The following is a 22,514-nucleotide window of genomic DNA, read 5'->3' on the forward strand; positions in this document are numbered from 1 at the left end:
ATATTTGAAAACAGTATAATTGGACCCTCTTAATGGTTAATACCACTATGATTATAAAAATCCGAGGAAAGGAGAGGAGAGATTGGGAAAGAGAGAGAGAACAAGGGAGGAGGATGAGAGAGAGAAGGAGTAGAAATGAGGAAGAAAAAATGGAAAAGAGAGGAAGCGAGAATGGTGGGTAGGGAAGGCAAAGAGAGAAAGGAAAGGGGACAGGATGGGTGAAAGAAAGGAGGGGAAGAGAGAAAAGAGAGGAAAAAGATTGGAAGGGATGGAAAGAGAGAGAGAGAGAGAGGGTGGAGGAAAGTGAGAGAGTGAAGGGGGGGGGGGTAAAGAGAGGGGAAGAGAAAGAGAAAATGGAAAGAGAGAGCAGGAAATTGGAGTGGAAGGAGGATGGAGAGGACAATAGAAATTTGAGAGGAAAAGGGGTAAAAAGAGAGAAGGAAAAACAAGGGATTGAGAGAGAGAACCTCTAATGAAATCATTACAGAGTCACTGCTGACCTTTCATTCTAAAGATTCTATGTACCTGACTGTCCTAAACAAGTCTGGTTGGTTTGCTGAGGATTAAAGATGAAGAGATGATGAACCCAATTCATGCAAGAAATATGGCTAAGTGGTTGACTTACTAATGTATGCATATAGGCATGTATTTCTAAACATGGCTGAAAGATTTGCTTGAAATTTCAGTGCAACAGAAAAAGTGTTGTTAGCTCAAACAGGAATTTAGGAGCTCACTGGACTTCTGGCAGGATCAAACTGTATTTTTCTGTACAGAGACACATCAAGAGCACCACCCGGTGCAAAGGAGGAGTAACTACTTATATATGTACAAGTTACATCTCCCATGTACCAGGCAGGGGTCTTGTTCATCCAATGGGGATAGTCCAGACTTGTCATCTAAAAAAATTAAAGAAATATTGTTAGAAGAAAATAAAGAAATGATCTGTGAAATGCAAACAAGAAAATTAAATTTATAATGACAAACTGCATGTGGTCAGTTCAACAGTGGTAATATGGTGGGACAAAGAGTAATGACTACACACTTAGATCAGAAATGCTAGTGTGGCTTGTCCCTAAAAGTTTGAATTGTGGAGCTGACTACTACAAAATACATATAGGATCTTTTGATGCTTTAATTTTCTCAAGAAAGCCACATACCTGAGAAAGTTGACCATATGTGATGTTCTTTCAGATGTGCCATCACTCACCAATTCTTCTTTACTCAATGTGTATTTCTGCTCCAATGTGTAAAGAGAATTCATTGTCAAAAATCACTAGTGCCTCTTCCATGTCATCTTTCGGTGGATCTGGAGTCATCTCTGACTGGGATTCAGAAGTGTCTATGATCAACTGGCCAGATGTGGAGCTGAAACTTGACACAATGGATTTGCTGCTCTGGTGGGAGGCCTCACACAAGGGTTCATCAGATTCCAAAGACGAATAGATTTCTATGGCATCTTCATCCTTTTGCCTTGTGGCTAAATCTGGGCTTTCTGCTTTCCAGCTTTCCTTTGTGTATTTCAGCACTTCCGTAGTCCGACTTCTTTTAGTATGGTCAATGGCCAGAAGATCACTAATCATCCTTTGTATCCCAGAGGCGACCTTGGTCAATGCTTCCGGAGGATTCTCACTCTTGACATTGTTTTGCCAGTCAACAAAACCTTGATATTTTTCATCGTCCGGAATGGCATCCTCCCATGGAAGCTCTCCTGTAAGTAGACAACAGATGACTACTCCAAACGCCCACACATCAAGGCTGCCACCTACAACCAGGCCAACTGAAGTGTCAATTTGGAACATTTCTGGAGCCATGAAGGACATGGTGCCACACTTGCCTCGAATCACTGTGCCTTTGACCTTAGCAAGGCCAAAGTCTGTGAGCTTGATGGAATAGCAGTCCCGGTCAAAGACTAAAACATTCTCTGGCTTCACATCCATGTGCACCAGTCCTTTTTCTGACATGAATTCAAGGGCACTTGAAATTTGCACAGAACACCTCTTTACTGCATCTTCTGGAATTCCCACCTAAAAAAATAAAGGGGAACTTCAGATTAATTATCCAGAGATTGGAAATATAGAGTATTTATCCAGAAACAATTAAATGATATGTATAGCTGCAACATTTTTAGTTTTAGACTAGGGATGGATTATTTTGTCATAAGTATATCTGTATGTGCTCAGAACAAGTACGAGTAGTCAGAACAAAAGGCAAGTGAAAATCTTTCAACATGGACACCTCTACTAATGTCAAATAAGAGAGTTTCCCTCACTTCCTGTTGCATCTCTAGGCGAGGAAGTGAAAGGAAATCTTTCCAAAAGGATACAGACAACATAAAATAACTTGACAGGAGTTGTAACTCTTCTTAACTCTATGCAAACCAAAGAAAAAATTATTCTCTATACTTCAATCTTAATGTACTTACATTTGGTATAATCATGGAGAGCAGATCACCAAAAGGTGCCAATTCTTGAATAAATCCAAAGTGGTCAGTGGTGGTGAAGGCGTTGCCATAGCATCTGATGATGTTAGGATGAATGGAAAGTAAGCACGAAATACTGAATTCCCAGAGGAAAGACCGCTGAGTGGTTCGGTTTTTTTCTGTGACCTTCAATGCCATTCTTCCACCTGTGCAAAAAAAATAAATTTACCTTAGATCAATAACTGGACATTTTAAGCCGGTAATTTCTGGATATTTTACTTGAAAATCATTCTAAAAAGATCTCTTGCACCCAGATGTATTCCTTTCATAAAGATGTCATAAATTCTATCATTGGGCCATATAGGTTCACTCCATATTCCTGCTATTCTTCATTTAAAGTGTTACATGAGAATTCTACTTTACTTCTGCTTATATTTTAAAGTACATCTACAAATCAGTGAGCTTTTGAAAAAAAAGTCTATGTGTTGCAGATCGTATTTACATGCATATACATAAATATTTATAGAGGATATTGAAATGGTGGATAGAATTATTCACTGACCTGTTTTCCTGTCGTTTGCCAAGAATACTTTCCCAAATCCACCTTCTCCAAGTTTCTTCACAATGTGGACGTGCTTCTCTAAGTCTATCTTCTTTAATCCTCGGGAATAGAAGGAGACCTTTCTATCCAGAAGACGTTCCACATAATAAGCACTGGAGGCCATAGTGTCCTGGAGAGAAAAAAAAGAAAAGGATGAAAGTGACCTTACCTTAATGTGGTGAAGATTCCGCTGTGATGAAGTCAAATCAGTTTTCTTTGAGTATTGGGTTCCTCTGCAGATCAGCTCCGGACAACGTCACCAAATCTCTAGCTGGGCTGTAGTAGATGAGTATACCGGAATCTCTGGAAGTAGAGTCACTGATTAGAGGAGGGAGAGGCCCGCTTTATACAAGGGAGATGGGCGGGAAATGCAGAGAAGGGAGGTTTTTGATTGGTTGACTTCTAATAGAAATGTTGTGTAAATAAACCCGGACTGTTGTTGCTGATTTGCATATTAAAAGGTTTTCTAGAGAATAGGTGATACAATTAAACATGATGAAACCCAAGAATGTTGAAACTTTACTGAATTTTAAAATGAAACTTTCCACCATATTAACAATGAAATGGAAAATAAGTTTTATTTTATAAGATTTATATTTTTAGAAGAATTTAGAATTTTAAAATAACTAATGCAAGAGTGAGTACTAACCAGATAATGAAATATGAAAAAAACGAAAAAAATCTCATTGTCACAATGGCTGTAGGTTCTTACTGTTCTTTTATACCATTAGGTCTTATTTCTGGCAGCATTGTACACCAATGGGGTTACTTTAAAAATGACTTGATTGAAAATAAAAAATAAATGACTATAAACTGTAATCAATAGAATACGAGTTTGCAGGATTAAAAGGACCTGTCAGGATAGAAATATTGGAGCTTCCATGTCTGAGCTTATTTCTGGAGATTCATCTCCAAACATCCTCATCATTTCTTCACTACTTGGTGGGTCAGTGACCTAGAACAAGCCATGTGTAGATCAAGTAATGGAAAATATCATACTGACATGATGTTCTGGGTGAATGACAAACCAAGTGTTGAGGCAAGGAACCCACATCTGTAGATATTTAGATATCCCATAAATATGTTGGAAGAACCATTAAAAACAATTCAATTGAATGGGGAGGATATCAGAAGGCATTTTTGGGTTTAATTTGATATGTTTAAAAATGTGCTCAACTTACTTCAATTTCTTAGGTTTGTGTTTTTGTTGGTGACATCATTTTATGAGAAAGAAGCAATTTCTGCCACTGACACCAATGATCTTTTCAAGCTATCTGTAGGTGGCATTTTCTTCCATTGACCACAAATGTAAGGAACATTCTTCCCACTGACCATCACACTAATGTACACGGAGATGAAGCTCTATCTATTATTAGCAGAGGTTCTCTGAGACTTGGAAGTTATGTCAAAGGTTCCTCCTTGTTGAAAAAGTTGAGAATGGATGGCATAGACACTCTTTCTACAAAATGTAAATCATTTAGATTTGTATATGACAATGTTCAGCTTAAAGTGGAATTACACATAATGGACCCCATGAGTTACAATCTACGTTTATGTGACATCTCCATTGACAGGTGTAAATAATCTGATAACAAGAAATATATTTTATTTAGAGTTTGATGGATGTGGTTGTGTAATATGTTGTCTTATCTGTCCAAGTTCTGAAGAAAGATGGGAATTGTTTGATATTCTATTATTAATTACAGGTGATACTGTATGCCTGAAAGTGTGACAATAGGTGGAGACTATCCAGTGCCTGGGTAGTTATCTAGACAATGGGATCCAAATCTTTGTTTTCCAGATATCCATTTCAAAGGATCCTCTTGGTTAGATATGCAATAAGGGTGTCCAGCCTTCCAGGAATGCATAACTTGACCATTGGAGACCCTGTAATTCTTGCTCCAAAAAAATGTGCTGAAAGGTTGCTGAGACAATGAACTCTCTGAGATCTATTATCTCTAGTGGTATAATTTAGTAAAGTATATTGATTGGGTAACTTAATTTGTGACCACTTGTCAGAACACTCAACTGAGGGTTTCAGTGCAACATAGTGGGTATTAGAAGCCCTCCAAAACAAACAGGGAGGATACACCACAGAATTGTTTTTCAATATTTAGATCTCCCATAAATATATTGGAAGAACCATTAAACACAGTTCAATTTAATGGGGAGGATACCAGTAGTGGGAATTTTTGGTTTAATTGATTTGTTTAAAATGTGCTCAACTTACTTCAGTTTCTTGGGTTTGTGTTTTTGTTGGTGACATATTTTTATTAAGAAGGAATTGAAAGATTGGTTTTTTTCCTAAAGTTTTTACTTATTTTATCTCACTATGATATTTTTTTTTTATAAGGTAAAAAAGCTTGACTTTTTTTAATAAAAGCCTTAACAGTTTTTTCATTATTTAAATTTTGTGTCACTGAAATGCATTGGGGTTGATTTATAAAAACTGGAGAGTGAAAAATCTGGTGCAACTTTGCATGGTAGCCAATCAGCTTCTAACTTCAGCTCATTCAATTAAGCTTTGACACAAACAAAACTGGAAGCTGATTGGTTTCTATGCAGGGATGCACCAGATTTTGCACTCTCCAGTTTTACTAAATCAACCCCATTTTATTTTGCAGGAAAGTGAAACTAGGAGAAACTTATGGAGATGATTTTAATGTTTTAAGCATTCTCATTGCTGGGAAAGTAGAAATGAATTCATTACTTCCAATTATTTTAAATAGATGAGTTTTGGTCTTTCTGTGCAAGGCTAAAAAACATTCTAGGGTATGGAGCTGTGTATGTGTGGTCAGTTTAGCAGATACGTATTTGTTGGATTGTGTTTTTAATATCTGTTACATCTAGAATACATTATTATAAGTTGAGGTTGACTTTTGAGGTGTACTGCCCCCCTAACATTGGCTGGTGAATTGCTTGTGGTAGTTATTAGCATAACACTGCCAATGTTTACTGTTCCTATTGTCCTCCTGGGGGGTCCACCTGTACTATTGTTCATTCTAAGCATACTGTACATACAGGATCCCATCACCATTGTTCATCATGTCCCCTCTGTCTATTGACTATCAGGTGTTGGCTATTCAAAGTAGACACCATTGTTATTCTAAATTTTGTGCCTCAATCCTTTCTATGGAATATTCCAGTCTTAGAACATTGTGGGATACGTTTTTTTTTATTTGGTGGTGGTGTACTGTTGAATAGCTACTAAAAATTTTGAGCTTTATGGGGAAGTTGATGGACAAGATTGGTAAAGTTGAAGAAAGGACTGAAATGATAAAAGTAATGAAGGAAGCCCATGGCACCAGACACAGGAGGATGTGAAATTAAGACTGATCAATGAAATTCAGTAAATGTGATGGAAAGACAAGGCTAACATTTGCTGCTGTTGGATGGTTGAGCAATGTGAACATTTAAAGGTTCAAAAAGAAGAACTTTGAATGAGTATCTTTGGATACCCAGGCCTCCTATCCCTCTTACATTGAACTGTATTGTTGCTGTATTGTCTCCCGTTATATTGTAAAGCGCTGAGCAAACTGCTGGCGCTATATAAATCCTGTATAATAATAATAATTTGTGCTCACACTAATAAAGTATAATTTCAGGAAGTCAAGAAAGCTGATCCAAAGGACTTAACTAAGTCAGCTATACCAAATTAAAATCTTTATGGAAGGATGTTCAAGAAAAAAGTGCAACATGATCAGATCGCATTTCAGACTTATTTATTATTGGACTACTGAGAACTGTGATCTGTGATTTTTTTTTCTTTTGTGATTATGAACTTAGTACATCCAGAGCAAATGATGGACTACAGATATTGAGATCCAGATCTATGGAAGAGAGATCACAGAGCTGTACTGGAGTCTATCTCCATGCTGCCTGCCAATGGGGTCCAATCTGCCTCCATTCTGCCTGGCTATGGGGTCTAGTCCCCCTCCCTGCTGCCTGCCTATGGGGTCTAGTCCCCCTCCCTGCTGCCTGCCTATGGGGTCTAGTCCCCCCCCTGCTGCCTTCCAAAGGGGTCCAATGTGTCAGTAGACATCATTTTGTGCTTAAAGAGTCTTCAGAATACAAAGGCAAAACTTTAAATCTTAAAGGAGATTGCATATAAACCAATATTACATGTGTGGTCTGGTTTTACTGGCTACAAGGGGGTGACTGTTACAATATGAGTTTATGTGAAATCTCCATTGGTAGATATCAATAGTTCTTGTACTGAGAAATATATATTAGCTAGAGTTTGATCAATGTGGTTGTGTAATACGTCTTATATTGTATGTCCGGGTTCTGAAGATAGATGGGAATTGTTTGATTTAAATGTAAGCTGCCAAGGGGCAATATTCTATTAATTACAGGTGATACTGTATGACATAACAATAGACCGGGGTGCAGGAAGGTAGTCATATTGGCTCATTATAAGGAGAATCTGATTCCATCTTATCATATTTGTTGTAATTCACCTCTTCTCATTATTGTTCTACCTGTCTGAACAGACTGAATACAATCAATACACTTGCTGTGTAGCTTCCCCCTCATGTCAGCTGTTGTTCATCAAGGAGGCCTACTGCATGGAGATGGTCACTAAAAGAAGCACCTAAAATCTGAAATGTAGTGAAAAATATAAAACAAATAATGTAACAATTTAGGTAAATGTAACAATACAATAGAGATTGTGATATTCACTAAAATACACTTTGGTTTTGCTTCATAGCAAAATGTAGTTGCTAAATATAGAGAGAACTTTTACCCCCAGGACAGAACTGACCATAATAATGGTGATGGACTTGTGAACTGATATGGTAAAGAGGAGGTAGAACACCTGGCTGAGGTGTGACTGATGATACTGTTCCCATCACAATGGACATATTTATGGAAGCCACCCTCCATTGTTGGGACTAGGGGTGTCCAACTGTGGCCCTCAGGACTGCCAATTTTGCATGATAATCTTAGTATTGGAAGGGACACAACTGCTTACATTAGCAACCATTGCAAGAGTTGCCATAAACATCAACAACGCAACTATTACACAGGTATGCAAAAAATACATATCAGACCAGTTGGACAACTAAAATACCTTAAGATACATGCATCTGCACAAAGGCAATGGGAGGGAGCATCCGGGCATACCATGAGAGGCCAGTCAATGAGGGGACCCCACAAAGTTGGGGGGGGGGGCAAGCCGCCTGCCCTGTGTAAATACCTGATGTATAGAAAGTATGTAATATTTGAAAATAGTATAATTGGACCCTCTTAATGGTTAATACCACTATGATTATAAAAATCCGAGGAAAGGAGAGGAGAGGAGAGGAGAGATTGGGAAAGAGAGAGAGAACAGGGGAGGAGGATGAGAGAGAGAAGGAGTAGATATGAGGAAGAAAGAATGGAAAAGAGAGGAAGCGAGAATGGTGGGTAGGGAAGGCAAAGAGAGAAAGGAAAGGGGACAGGATGGGTGAAAGAAAGGAGGGGAAGAGAGAAAAGAGAGGAGAAAGATTGGAAGGGATGGAAAGAGAGAGAGAGAGAGGGTGGAGGAAAGTGAGAGAGTGAAGGGGGGGGTAAAGAAAAGGGAAGAGAAAGAGAAAATGGAAAGAGAGAGAGAGCAGGAAATTGGAGTGGAAGGAGGATGGAGAGGAGAATAGAAAGTTGAGAGGAAAATGGATAAAAAGAGAGAAGGAAAAACAAGGGAGTGAGAGAGAGAACCTCTAATGAGATCATTACAGAGTCACTGCTGACCTTTCATTCTAAAGATTCTATGTACCTGACTGTCCTAAACAAGTCTGGTTGTTTTGCTGAGGATTAAAGATGAAGAGATGATGAACCAAATTCATGCAAGAAATATGGCTAAGTGGTTGACTTACTAATGTATGCATATAGGCATGTATTTCTAAACCTGGCGGCTGAAAGATTTGCTTGAAATTTCAGTGCAACAGAAAAAGTGTTGTTAGCTCAAACAGGAATTTAGGAGCTCACTGGACTTCTGGCAGGATCAAACTGTATTTTTCTGTACAGAGACACATCAAGAGCACCACCCGGTGCAAAGGAGGAGTAACTACTTATATATGTACAAGTTACATCTCCCATGTACCAGGCAGGGGTCTTGTTCATCCATTGGGGATAGTCAAGACTTGTCATCTAAAAAAATTAAAGAAATATTGTTAGAAGAAAATAAAGAAATGATCTGTGAAATGCAAACAAGAAAATTAAATTTATAATGACAAACTGCATGTGGTCAGTTCAACGGTGGTAATATGGTGGGACAAAGAGTAATGACTACACACTTAGATCAGAAATGCTAGTGTGGCTTGTCCCTAAAAGTTTGAATTGTGGAGCTGACTACTACAAAATACATATAGGATCTTTTGATGCTTTAATTTTCTCAAGAAAGCCACATACCTGAGAAAGTTGACCATATGTGATGTTCTTTCAGATGTGCCATCACTCACCAATTCTTCTTTACTCAATGTGTATTTCTGCTCCAATGTGTAAAGAGAATTCATCGTCAAAAATCACTAGTGCCTCTTCCATGTCATCTTTGGGTGGATCTGGAGTCATCTCCGACTGGGATTCAGAAGTGTCTATGATCAACTGGCCAGATGTGGAGCTGAAACTTGACACAATGGATTTGCTGCTCTGGTGGGAGGCCTCACACAAGGGTTCATCAGATTCCAAAGACGAATAGATTTCTATGGCATCTTCATCCTTTTGCCTTGTGGCTAAACCTGGGCTTTCTGCTTTCCAGCTTTCCTTTGTGTATTTCAGCACTTCCGTAGTCCGACTTCTTTTAGTATGGTCAATGGCCAGAAGATCACTAATCATCCTTTGTATCCCAGAGGCGACCTTGGTCAATGCTTCCGGAGGATTCTCACTCTTGACATTGTTTTGCCAGTCAACAAAACCTTGATATTTTTCATCGTCCGGAATGGCATCCTCCCATGGAAGCTCTCCTGTAAGTAGACAACAGATGACTACTCCAAACGCCCACACATCAAGGCTGCCACCTACAACCAGGCCAACTGAAGTGTCAATTTGGAACATTTCTGGAGCCATGAAGGACATGGTGCCACACTTGCCTCGAATCACTGTGCCTTTGACCTTAGCAAGGCCAAAGTCTGTGAGCTTGATGGAATAGCAGTCCCGGTCAAAGACTAAAACATTCTCTGGCTTCACATCCATGTGCACCAGTCCTTTTTCTGACATGAATTCAAGGGCACTTGAAATTTGCACAGAACACCTCTTTACTGCATCTTCTGGAATTCCCACCTAAAAAAATAAAGGGGAACTTCAGATTAATTATCCAGAGATTGGAAATATAGAGTATTTATCCAGAAACAATTAAATGATATGTATAGCTGCAACATTTTTAGTTTTAGACTAGGGATGGATTATTTTGTCATAAGTATATCTGTATGTGCTCAGAACAAGTACGAGTAGTCAGAACAAAAGGCAAGTGAAAATCTTTCAACATGGACACCTCTACTAATGTCAAATAAGAGAGTTTCCTCTCACTTCCTGTTGCATCTCTAGGCGAGGAAGTGAAAGGAAATCTTTCCAAAAGGATACAGACAACATAAAATAACTTGACAGGAGTTGTAACTCTTCTTAACTCTATGCAAACCAAAGAAAAAATAATTCTCTATACTTCAATCTTAATGTACTTACATTTGGTATAATCATGGAGAGCAGATCACCAAAAGGTGCCAATTCTTGGATAAATCCAAAGTGGTCAGTGGTGGTGAAGGCGTTGCCATAGCATCTGATGATGTTGGGATGGATTGAAAGTATACACGAAATACTGAATTCCCAGAGGAAAGACCGCTGAGTGGTTCGGTTTTTTTCTGTGACCTTCAATGCCATTCTTCCACCTGTGCAAAAAAAAAATTTACCTTAGATCAATAACTGGACATTTTAAGCCGGTAATTTCTGAATATTTTACTTGAAAATCATTCTAATAAGATCTCTTGCACCCAGATGTATTCCTTTCATAAAGATGTCATAAATTCTATCATTGGGCCATATAGGTTCACTCCATATTCCTGCTATTCTTCATTTAAAGTGTTACATGGGAATTCTACTTTACTTCTGCTTTTAGAGTACATCTAAAATCAGTGAGCTCTTGAAAAAAAGTCTATGTGTTGCAGATCGTATTTACATGCATATACATAAATATTTATAGAGGATATTGAAATGGTGGATAGAATTATTCACTGACCTGTTTTCCTGTCGTTTGCCAAGAATACTTTCCCAAATCCACCTTCTCCAAGTTTCTTCACAATGTGGACGTGCTTCTCTAAGTCTATCTTCTTTAATCCTCGGGAATAAAAGGAGACCTTTCTATCCAGAAGACGTTCCACATAATAAGCACTGGAGGCCATAGTGTCCTGGAGAGAAAAAAAAGAAAAGGATGAAAGTGACCTTACCTTAATGTGGTGAAGATTCCGCTGTGATGAAGTCAAATCAGTTTTCTTTGAGTATTGGGTTCCTCTGCAGATCAGCTCCGGACAACGTCACCAAATCTCTAGCTGGGCTGTAGTAGATGAGTATACCGGAATCTCTGGAAGTAGAGTCACTGATTAGAGGAGGGAGAGGCCCGCTTTATACAAGGGAGATGGGCGGGAAATGCAGAGAAGGGAGGTTTTTGATTGGTTGACTTCTAATAGAAATGTTGTGTAAATAAACCCGGACTGTTGTTGCTGATTTGCATATTAAAAGGTTTTCTAGAGAATAGGTGATACAATTAAACATGATGAAACCCAAGAATGTTGAAACTTTACTGAATTTTAAAATGAAACTTTCCACCATATTAACAATGAAATGGAAAATAAGTTTTATTTTATAAGATTTATATTTTTAGAAGAATTTAGAATTTTAAAATAACTAATGCAAGAGTGAGTACTAACCAGATAATGAAATATGAAAAAAACGAAAAAAATCTCATTGTCACAATGGCTGTAGGTTCTTACTGTTCTTTTATACCATTAGGTCTTATTTCTGGCAGCATTGTACACCAATGGGGTTACTTTAAAAATGACTTGATTGAAAATAAAAAATAAATGACTATAAACTGTAATCAATAGAATACGAGTTTGCAGGATTAAAAGGACCTGTCAGGATAGAAATATTGGAGCTTCCATGTCTGAGCTTATTTCTGGAGATTCATCTCCAAACATCCTCATCATTTCTTCACTACTTGGTGGGTCAGTGACCTAGAACAAGCCATGTGTAGATCAAGTAATGGAAAATATCATACTGACATGATGTTCTGGGTGAATGACAAACCAAGTGTTGAGGCAAGGAACCCACATCTGTAGATATTTAGATATCCCATAAATATGTTGGAAGAACCATTAAAAACAATTCAATTGAATGGGGAGGATATCAGAAGGCATTTTTGGGTTTAATTTGATATGTTTAAAAATGTGCTCAACTTACTTCAATTTCTTAGGTTTGTGTTTTTGTTGGTGACATCATTTTATGAGAAAGAAGCAATTTCTGCCACTGACACCAATGATCTTTTCAAGCTATCTGTAGGTGGCATTTTCTTCCATTGACCACAAATGTAAGGAACATTCTTCCCACTGACCATCACACTAATGTACACGGAGATGAAGCTCTATCTATTATTAGCAGAGGTTCTCTGAGACTTGGAAGTTATGTCAAAGGTTCCTCCTTGTTGAAAAAGTTGAGAATGGATGGCATAGACACTCTTTCTACAAAATGTAAATCATTTAGATTTGTATATGACAATGTTCAGCTTAAAGTGGAATTACACATAATGGACCCCATGAGTTACAATCTACGTTTATGTGACATCTCCATTGACAGGTGTAAATAATCTGATAACAAGAAATATATTTTATTTAGAGTTTGATGGATGTGGTTGTGTAATATGTTGTCTTATCTGTCCAAGTTCTGAAGAAAGATGGGAATTGTTTGATATTCTATTATTAATTACAGGTGATACTGTATGCCTGAAAGTGTGACAATAGGTGGAGACTATCCAGTGCCTGGGTAGTTATCTAGACAATGGGATCCAAATCTTTGTTTTCCAGATATCCATTTCAAAGGATCCTCTTGGTTAGATATGCAATAAGGGTGTCCAGCCTTCCAGGAATGCATAACTTGACCATTGGAGACCCTGTAATTCTTGCTCCAAAAAAATGTGCTGAAAGGTTGCTGAGACAATGAACTCTCTGAGATCTATTATCTCTAGTGGTATAATTTAGTAAAGTATATTGATTGGGTAACTTAATTTGTGACCACTTGTCAGAACACTCAACTGAGGGTTTCAGTGCAACATAGTGGGTATTAGAAGCCCTCCAAAACAAACAGGGAGGATACACCACAGAATTGTTTTTCAATATTTAGATCTCCCATAAATATATTGGAAGAACCATTAAACACAGTTCAATTTAATGGGGAGGATACCAGTAGTGGGAATTTTTGGTTTAATTGATTTGTTTAAAATGTGCTCAACTTACTTCAGTTTCTTGGGTTTGTGTTTTTGTTGGTGACATATTTTTATTAAGAAGGAATTGAAAGATTGGTTTTTTTCCTAAAGTTTTTACTTATTTTATCTCACTATGATATTTTTTTTTTATAAGGTAAAAAAGCTTGACTTTTTTTAATAAAAGCCTTAACAGTTTTTTCATTATTTAAATTTTGTGTCACTGAAATGCATTGGGGTTGATTTATAAAAACTGGAGAGTGAAAAATCTGGTGCAACTTTGCATGGTAGCCAATCAGCTTCTAACTTCAGCTCATTCAATTAAGCTTTGACACAAACAAAACTGGAAGCTGATTGGTTTCTATGCAGGGATGCACCAGATTTTGCACTCTCCAGTTTTACTAAATCAACCCCATTTTATTTTGCAGGAAAGTGAAACTAGGAGAAACTTATGGAGATGATTTTAATGTTTTAAGCATTCTCATTGCTGGGAAAGTAGAAATGAATTCATTACTTCCAATTATTTTAAATAGATGAGTTTTGGTCTTTCTGTGCAAGGCTAAAAAACATTCTAGGGTATGGAGCTGTGTATGTGTGGTCAGTTTAGCAGATACGTATTTGTTGGATTGTGTTTTTAATATCTGTTACATCTAGAATACATTATTATAAGTTGAGGTTGACTTTTGAGGTGTACTGCCCCCCTAACATTGGCTGGTGAATTGCTTGTGGTAGTTATTAGCATAACACTGCCAATGTTTACTGTTCCTATTGTCCTCCTGGGGGGTCCACCTGTACTATTGTTCATTCTAAGCATACTGTACATACAGGATCCCATCACCATTGTTCATCATGTCCCCTCTGTCTATTGACTATCAGGTGTTGGCTATTCAAAGTAGACACCATTGTTATTCTAAATTTTGTGCCTCAATCCTTTCTATGGAATATTCCAGTCTTAGAACATTGTGGGATACGTTTTTTTTTATTTGGTGGTGGTGTACTGTTGAATAGCTACTAAAAATTTTGAGCTTTATGGGGAAGTTGATGGACAAGATTGGTAAAGTTGAAGAAAGGACTGAAATGATAAAAGTAATGAAGGAAGCCCATGGCACCAGACACAGGAGGATGTGAAATTAAGACTGATCAATGAAATTCAGTAAATGTGATGGAAAGACAAGGCTAACATTTGCTGCTGTTGGATGGTTGAGCAATGTGAACATTTAAAGGTTCAAAAAGAAGAACTTTGAATGAGTATCTTTGGATACCCAGGCCTCCTATCCCTCTTACATTGAACTGTATTGTTGCTGTATTGTCTCCCGTTATATTGTAAAGCGCTGAGCAAACTGCTGGCGCTATATAAATCCTGTATAATAATAATAATTTGTGCTCACACTAATAAAGTATAATTTCAGGAAGTCAAGAAAGCTGATCCAAAGGACTTAACTAAGTCAGCTATACCAAATTAAAATCTTTATGGAAGGATGTTCAAGAAAAAAGTGCAACATGATCAGATCGCATTTCAGACTTATTTATTATTGGACTACTGAGAACTGTGATCTGTGATTTTTTTTTCTTTTGTGATTATGAACTTAGTACATCCAGAGCAAATGATGGACTACAGATATTGAGATCCAGATCTATGGAAGAGAGATCACAGAGCTGTACTGGAGTCTATCTCCATGCTGCCTGCCAATGGGGTCCAATCTGCCTCCATTCTGCCTGGCTATGGGGTCTAGTCCCCCTCCCTGCTGCCTGCCTATGGGGTCTAGTCCCCCTCCCTGCTGCCTGCCTATGGGGTCTAGTCCCCCCCCTGCTGCCTTCCAAAGGGGTCCAATGTGTCAGTAGACATCATTTTGTGCTTAAAGAGTCTTCAGAATACAAAGGCAAAACTTTAAATCTTAAAGGAGATTGCATATAAACCAATATTACATGTGTGGTCTGGTTTTACTGGCTACAAGGGGGTGACTGTTACAATATGAGTTTATGTGAAATCTCCATTGGTAGATATCAATAGTTCTTGTACTGAGAAATATATATTAGCTAGAGTTTGATCAATGTGGTTGTGTAATACGTCTTATATTGTATGTCCGGGTTCTGAAGATAGATGGGAATTGTTTGATTTAAATGTAAGCTGCCAAGGGGCAATATTCTATTAATTACAGGTGATACTGTATGACATAACAATAGACCGGGGTGCAGGAAGGTAGTCATATTGGCTCATTATAAGGAGAATCTGATTCCATCTTATCATATTTGTTGTAATTCACCTCTTCTCATTATTGTTCTACCTGTCTGAACAGACTGAATACAATCAATACACTTGCTGTGTAGCTTCCCCCTCATGTCAGCTGTTGTTCATCAAGGAGGCCTACTGCATGGAGATGGTCACTAAAAGAAGCACCTAAAATCTGAAATGTAGTGAAAAATATAAAACAAATAATGTAACAATTTAGGTAAATGTAACAATACAATAGAGATTGTGATATTCACTAAAATACACTTTGGTTTTGCTTCATAGCAAAATGTAGTTGCTAAATATAGAGAGAACTTTTACCCCCAGGACAGAACTGACCATAATAATGGTGATGGACTTGTGAACTGATATGGTAAAGAGGAGGTAGAACACCTGGCTGAGGTGTGACTGATGATACTGTTCCCATCACAATGGACATATTTATGGAAGCCACCCTCCATTGTTGGGACTAGGGGTGTCCAACTGTGGCCCTCAGGACTGCCAATTTTGCATGATAATCTTAGTATTGGAAGGGACACAACTGCTTACATTAGCAACCATTGCAAGAGTTGCCATAAACATCAACAACGCAACTATTACACAGGTATGCAAAAAATACATATCAGACCAGTTGGACAACTAAAATACCTTAAGATACATGCATCTGCACAAAGGCAATGGGAGGGAGCATCCGGGCATACCATGAGAGGCCAGTCAATGAGGGGACCCCACAAAGTTGGGGGGGGGGGCAAGCCGCCTGCCCTGTGTAAATACCTGATGTATAGAAAGTATGTAATATTTGAAAATAGTATAATTGGACCCTCTTAATGGTTAATACCACTATGATTATAAAAATCCGAGGAAAGGAGAGGAGAGGAGAGGAGAGATTGGGAAAGAGAGAGAGAACAGGGGAGGAGGATGAGAGAGAGAAGGAGTAGATATGAGGAAGAAAGAATGGAAAAGAGAGGAAGCGAGAATGGTGGGTAGGGAAGGCAAAGAGAGAAAGGAAAGGGGACAGGATGGGTGAAAGAAAGGAGGGGAAGAGAGAAAAGAGAGGAGAAAGATTGGAAGGGATGGAAAGAGAGAGAGAGAGAGGGTGGAGGAAAGTGAGAGAGTGAAGGGGGGGGTAAAGAAAAGGGAAGAGAAAGAGAAAATGGAAAGAGAGAGAGAGCAGGAAATTGGAGTGGAAGGAGGATGGAGAGGAGAATAGAAAGTTGAGAGGAAAATGGATAAAAAGAGAGAAGGAAAAACAAGGGAGTGAGAGAGAGAACCTCTAATGAGATCATTACAGAGTCACTGCTGACCTTTCATTCTAAAGATTCTATGTACCTGACTGTCCTAAACAAGTCTGGTTGTTTTGCTGAGGATTAAAGATGAAGAGATGATGAACCAAATTCATGCAAGAAATATGGCTAAGTGGTTGACTTACTAATGTATGCATATAGGCATGTATTTCTAAACCTGGCGGCTGAAAGATTTGCTTGAAATTTCAGTGCAACAGAAAAAGTGTTGTTAGCTCAAACAGGAATTTAGGAGCTCACTGGACTTCTGGCAGGATCAAACTGTATTTTTCTGTACAGAGACACATCAAGAGCACCACCCGGTGCAAAGGAGGAGTAACTACTTATATATGTACAAGTTACATCTCCCATGTACCAGGCAGGGGTCTTGTTCATCCATTGGGGATAGTCAAGACTTGTCATCTAAAAAAATTAAAGAAATATTGTTAGAAGAAAATAAAGAAATGATCTGTGAAATGCAAACAAGAAAATTAAATTTATAATGACAAACTGCATGTGGTCAGTTCAACGGTGGTAATATGGTGGGACAAAGAGTAATGACTACACACTTAGATCAGAAATGCTAGTGTGGCTTGTCCCTAAAAGTTTGAATTGTGGAGCTGACTACTACAAAATACATATAGGATCTTTTGATGCTTTAATTTTCTCAAGAAAGCCACATACCTGAGAAAGTTGACCATATGTGATGTTCTTTCAGATGTGCCATCACTCACCAATTCTTCTTTACTCAATGTGTATTTCTGCTCCAATGTGTAAAGAGAATTCATCGTCAAAAATCACTAGTGCCTCTTCCATGTCATCTTTGGGTGGATCTGGAGTCATCTCCGACTGGGATTCAGAAGTGTCTATGATCAACTGGCCAGATGTGGAGCTGAAACTTGACACAATGGATTTGCTGCTCTGGTGGGAGGCCTCACACAAGGGTTCATCAGATTCCAAAGACGAATAGATTTCTATGGCATCTTCATCCTTTTGCCTTGTGGCTAAACCTGGGCTTTCTGCTTTCCAGCTTTCCTTTGTGTATTTCAGCACTTCCGTAGTCCGACTTCTTTTAGTATGGTCAATGGCCAGAAGATCACTAATCATCCTTTGTATCCCAGAGGCGACCTTGGTCAATGCTTCCGGAGGATTCTCACTCTTGACATTGTTTTGCCAGTCAACAAAACCTTGATATTTTTCATCGTCCGGAATGGCATCCTCCCATGGAAGCTCTCCTGTAAGTAGACAACAGATGACTACTCCAAACGCCCACACATCAAGGCTGCCACCTACAACCAGGCCAACTGAAGTGTCAATTTGGAACATTTCTGGAGCCATGAAGGACATGGTGCCACACTTGCCTCGAATCACTGTGCCTTTGACCTTAGCAAGGCCAAAGTCTGTGAGCTTGATGGAATAGCAGTCCCGGTCAAAGACTAAAACATTCTCTGGCTTCACATCCATGTGCACCAGTCCTTTTTCTGACATGAATTCAAGGGCACTTGAAATTTGCACAGAACACCTCTTTACTGCATCTTCTGGAATTCCCACCTAAAAAAATAAAGGGGAACTTCAGATTAATTATCCAGAGATTGGAAATATAGAGTATTTATCCAGAAACAATTAAATGATATGTATAGCTGCAACATTTTTAGTTTTAGACTAGGGATGGATTATTTTGTCATAAGTATATCTGTATGTGCTCAGAACAAGTACGAGTAGTCAGAACAAAAGGCAAGTGAAAATCTTTCAACATGGACACCTCTACTAATGTCAAATAAGAGAGTTTCCTCTCACTTCCTGTTGCATCTCTAGGCGAGGAAGTGAAAGGAAATCTTTCCAAAAGGATACAGACAACATAAAATAACTTGACAGGAGTTGTAACTCTTCTTAACTCTATGCAAACCAAAGAAAAAATAATTCTCTATACTTCAATCTTAATGTACTTACATTTGGTATAATCATGGAGAGCAGATCACCAAAAGGTGCCAATTCTTGGATAAATCCAAAGTGGTCAGTGGTGGTGAAGGCGTTGCCATAGCATCTGATGATGTTGGGATGGATTGAAAGTATACACGAAATACTGAATTCCCAGAGGAAAGACCGCTGAGTGGTTCGGTTTTTTTCTGTGACCTTCAATGCCATTCTTCCACCTGTGCAAAAAAAAAATTTACCTTAGATCAATAACTGGACATTTTAAGCCGGTAATTTCTGAATATTTTACTTGAAAATCATTCTAATAAGATCTCTTGCACCCAGATGTATTCCTTTCATAAAGATGTCATAAATTCTATCATTGGGCCATATAGGTTCACTCCATATTCCTGCTATTCTTCATTTAAAGTGTTACATGGGAATTCTACTTTACTTCTGCTTTTAGAGTACATCTAAAATCAGTGAGCTCTTGAAAAAAAGTCTATGTGTTGCAGATCGTATTTACATGCATATACATAAATATTTATAGAGGATATTGAAATGGTGGATAGAATTATTCACTGACCTGTTTTCCTGTCGTTTGCCAAGAATACTTTCCCAAATCCACCTTCTCCAAGTTTCTTCACAATGTGGACGTGCTTCTCTAAGTCTATCTTCTTTAATCCTCGGGAATAAAAGGAGACCTTTCTATCCAGAAGACGTTCCACATAATAAGCACTGGAGGCCATAGTGTCCTGGAGAGAAAAAAAAGAAAAGGATGAAAGTGACCTTACCTTAATGTGGTGAAGATTCCGCTGTGATGAAGTCAAATTAGTTTTCTTTGAGTATTGGGTTCCTCTGCAGATCAACAGCGGACAACGTCACCAAATCTCCAGCTGGGCTGTAGTAGATGAGTATACCGGAATCTCTGGAAGTAGAGTCACTGATTAGAGGAGGGAGAGGCCCGCTTTATACAAGGGAGATGGGCGGGAAAGGCAGAGAAGGGAGGATTTTGATTGGCTGACTTCTAATAGAAATGTTGTGTAAATAAACCCGGACTGTTGTTGCTGATTTGCATATTAAAAGGTTTTCTAGAGAATAGGTGATACAATTAAACATGATGAAACCCAAGAATGTTGAAACTTTACTGAATTTTAAAATGAAACTTTCCACCATATTAACAATGAAATGGAAAATTAGTTTTATTTTATAAGATTTATATTTTTAGAAGAACTTAGAATTTTAAAATAACTAATGCAAGAGTGAGTACTAACCAGATAATGAAATATGAAAAAAATGAAACAAATCTCATTGTCACAATGGCTGTAGGTTCTTACTGTTCTTTTATACCATTAGGTCTTATTTCTGGCAGCATTGTACACCAATGGGGTTAGTTTAAAAATGACTTGATTGAAAATAAAAAATAAATGACTATAAACTGCAATCAATAGAAAACTAGTTTGCAGGATTAAAATGACCTGTCAGGATAGAAATATTGGAGCTTCCATGTCTGAGTTTATTTCTAGAGATTCATCTCCAAACATCCTCATCATTTCTTCACTACTTGGTGGGTCAGTGACCTAGAACAAGCCATGTGTAGATCAAGTAATGGAAAATATCATACTGACATGATGTTCTGGGTGAATGACAAACCAAGTGTTGAGGCAAGGAACCCAGATCTGTAGATATTTAGATATCCCATAAATATGTTGGAAGAACCATCAAAAACAATTCAATTGAATGGGGAGGATATCAGAAGGCATTTTTGGGTTTAATTTGATATGTTTAAAAATGTGCTCAACTTACTTCAGTTTCTTAGGTTTGTGTTTTTGTTGGTGACATCATTTTATGAGAAAGAAGCAATTTCTGCCACTGACACCAATGATCTTTTCAAGCTATCTGTAGGTGGCATTTTCTTCCATTGGCCACAAAGGTAAGGAACATTCTTCCCACTGACCATCACAATAATGTACACAGAGATGAAGCTCTATCTATTATTAGCAGAGGTTCTCTGAGACTTGGAGGTTATGTCAAAGGTTCCTCCTTGTTGAAAAAGTTGAGAATGGATGGCATAGACACTCTTTCTACAAAATGTAAATCATTTAGATTTGTATATGACAATGTTCAGCTTAAAGTGGAATTACACATAATGGTCCCCATGAGTTACAATCTACGTTTATGTGACATCTCCATTGACAGATGTAAATAATCTGATAACAAGAAATATATTTTATTTAGAGTTTGATGGATGTGGTTGTGTAATATGTTGTCTTGTCTGTCCAAGTTCTGAAGAAAGATGGGAATTGTTTGATATTCTATTATTAATTACAGGTGATACTGTATGCCTGAAAGTGTGACAATAGGTGGAGACTATCCAGTGCCTGGGTAGTTTATCTAGACAATGGGATCCAAATCTTCGTTTTCCAGATATCCATTTCAAAGGATCCTCTTGGTTAGATATGCAATAAGGGTGTCCAGCCTTCCAGGAATGCATAACTTGACCATTGGAGACCCTGTAATTCTTGCTCCAAAAAAATGTGCTGAAAGGTTGCTGAGACAATGAACTCTCTGAGATCTATTATCTCTAGTGGTATAATTTAGTAAAGTATATTGATTGGGTAACTGAATTTGTGACCACTTGTCAGAACACTCAACTGAGGGTTTCAGTGCAACATAGTGGGTATTAGAAGACCTCCAAAACAAACAGGGAGGATACACCACAGAATTGTTTTTCAATATTTAGATCTCCCATAAATATATTGGAAGAACCATTAAACACAGTTCAATTTAATGGGGAGGATACCAGTAGAGGGATTTTTTGTGTTTAATTTGATTTGGTTAAAATGTGCTCAACTTACTTCAGTTTCTTGGGTTTGTGTTTTTGTTGGTGACATATTTTTATTAAGAAGGAACAGAAAGATTGTTTTTTTTTTGTTAAAGTTTTTACTTATTTTTTTCTCAGTATGGTTTTTTTTTTTTATAAGGCAAAAAAGCTTGACTTTTCTTTAATAAAAGCATTAACAGTTTTTTCATTATTGAAATTTTGTGTCACCTAAATGCATTGGGGTTGATTTATTAAAACTGGAAAGTGAAAAATCTGGTGCAACTTTGCATGGCAGCCAATCAGCTTCTAAATTCAGCTCGTTCAGTTAAGCTTTGACAAAAAAACCTGGAAGCTGATTGGTTTCTATGCAGGGATGCACCAGATTTTGCACTCTCCAGTTTTACTAAATCAACCCCATTGCATTTTGCAGGAAAGTGAAACTAGGAGAAACTTATGGACATGATTTTAATGTTTTAAGCATTCTAATTGCTGGGAAAGTGGAAATTAATTCATTACTTCCAATTATTTTAAATAGATGAGTTTTGGTCTTTCTGTGCAAGGCTAAAAAACATTCTAGGGTATGGAGCTGTGTATGTGTGGTCAGTTTAGCAGATACGTATTTGTTGGATTGTGTTTTTAATATCTGTTACATCTAGAATACATTATTATAAGTTGAGGTTGACTTTTGAGGTGTACTGCCCCCCTAACATTGGCTGGTGAATTGCTTGTGGTAGTTATTAGCATAACACTGCCAATGTTTACTGTTCCTATTGTCCTCCTGGGGGGGGTCCACCTGTACTATTGT

This window comes from Staurois parvus, unplaced genomic scaffold, assembly GCF_062004578.1.
Source record: "Staurois parvus isolate SC_StPar_1 unplaced genomic scaffold, SC_StPar_1.0 ptg000231l, whole genome shotgun sequence".
Classification (NCBI taxonomy): domain Eukaryota; kingdom Metazoa; phylum Chordata; class Amphibia; order Anura; family Ranidae; genus Staurois; species Staurois parvus.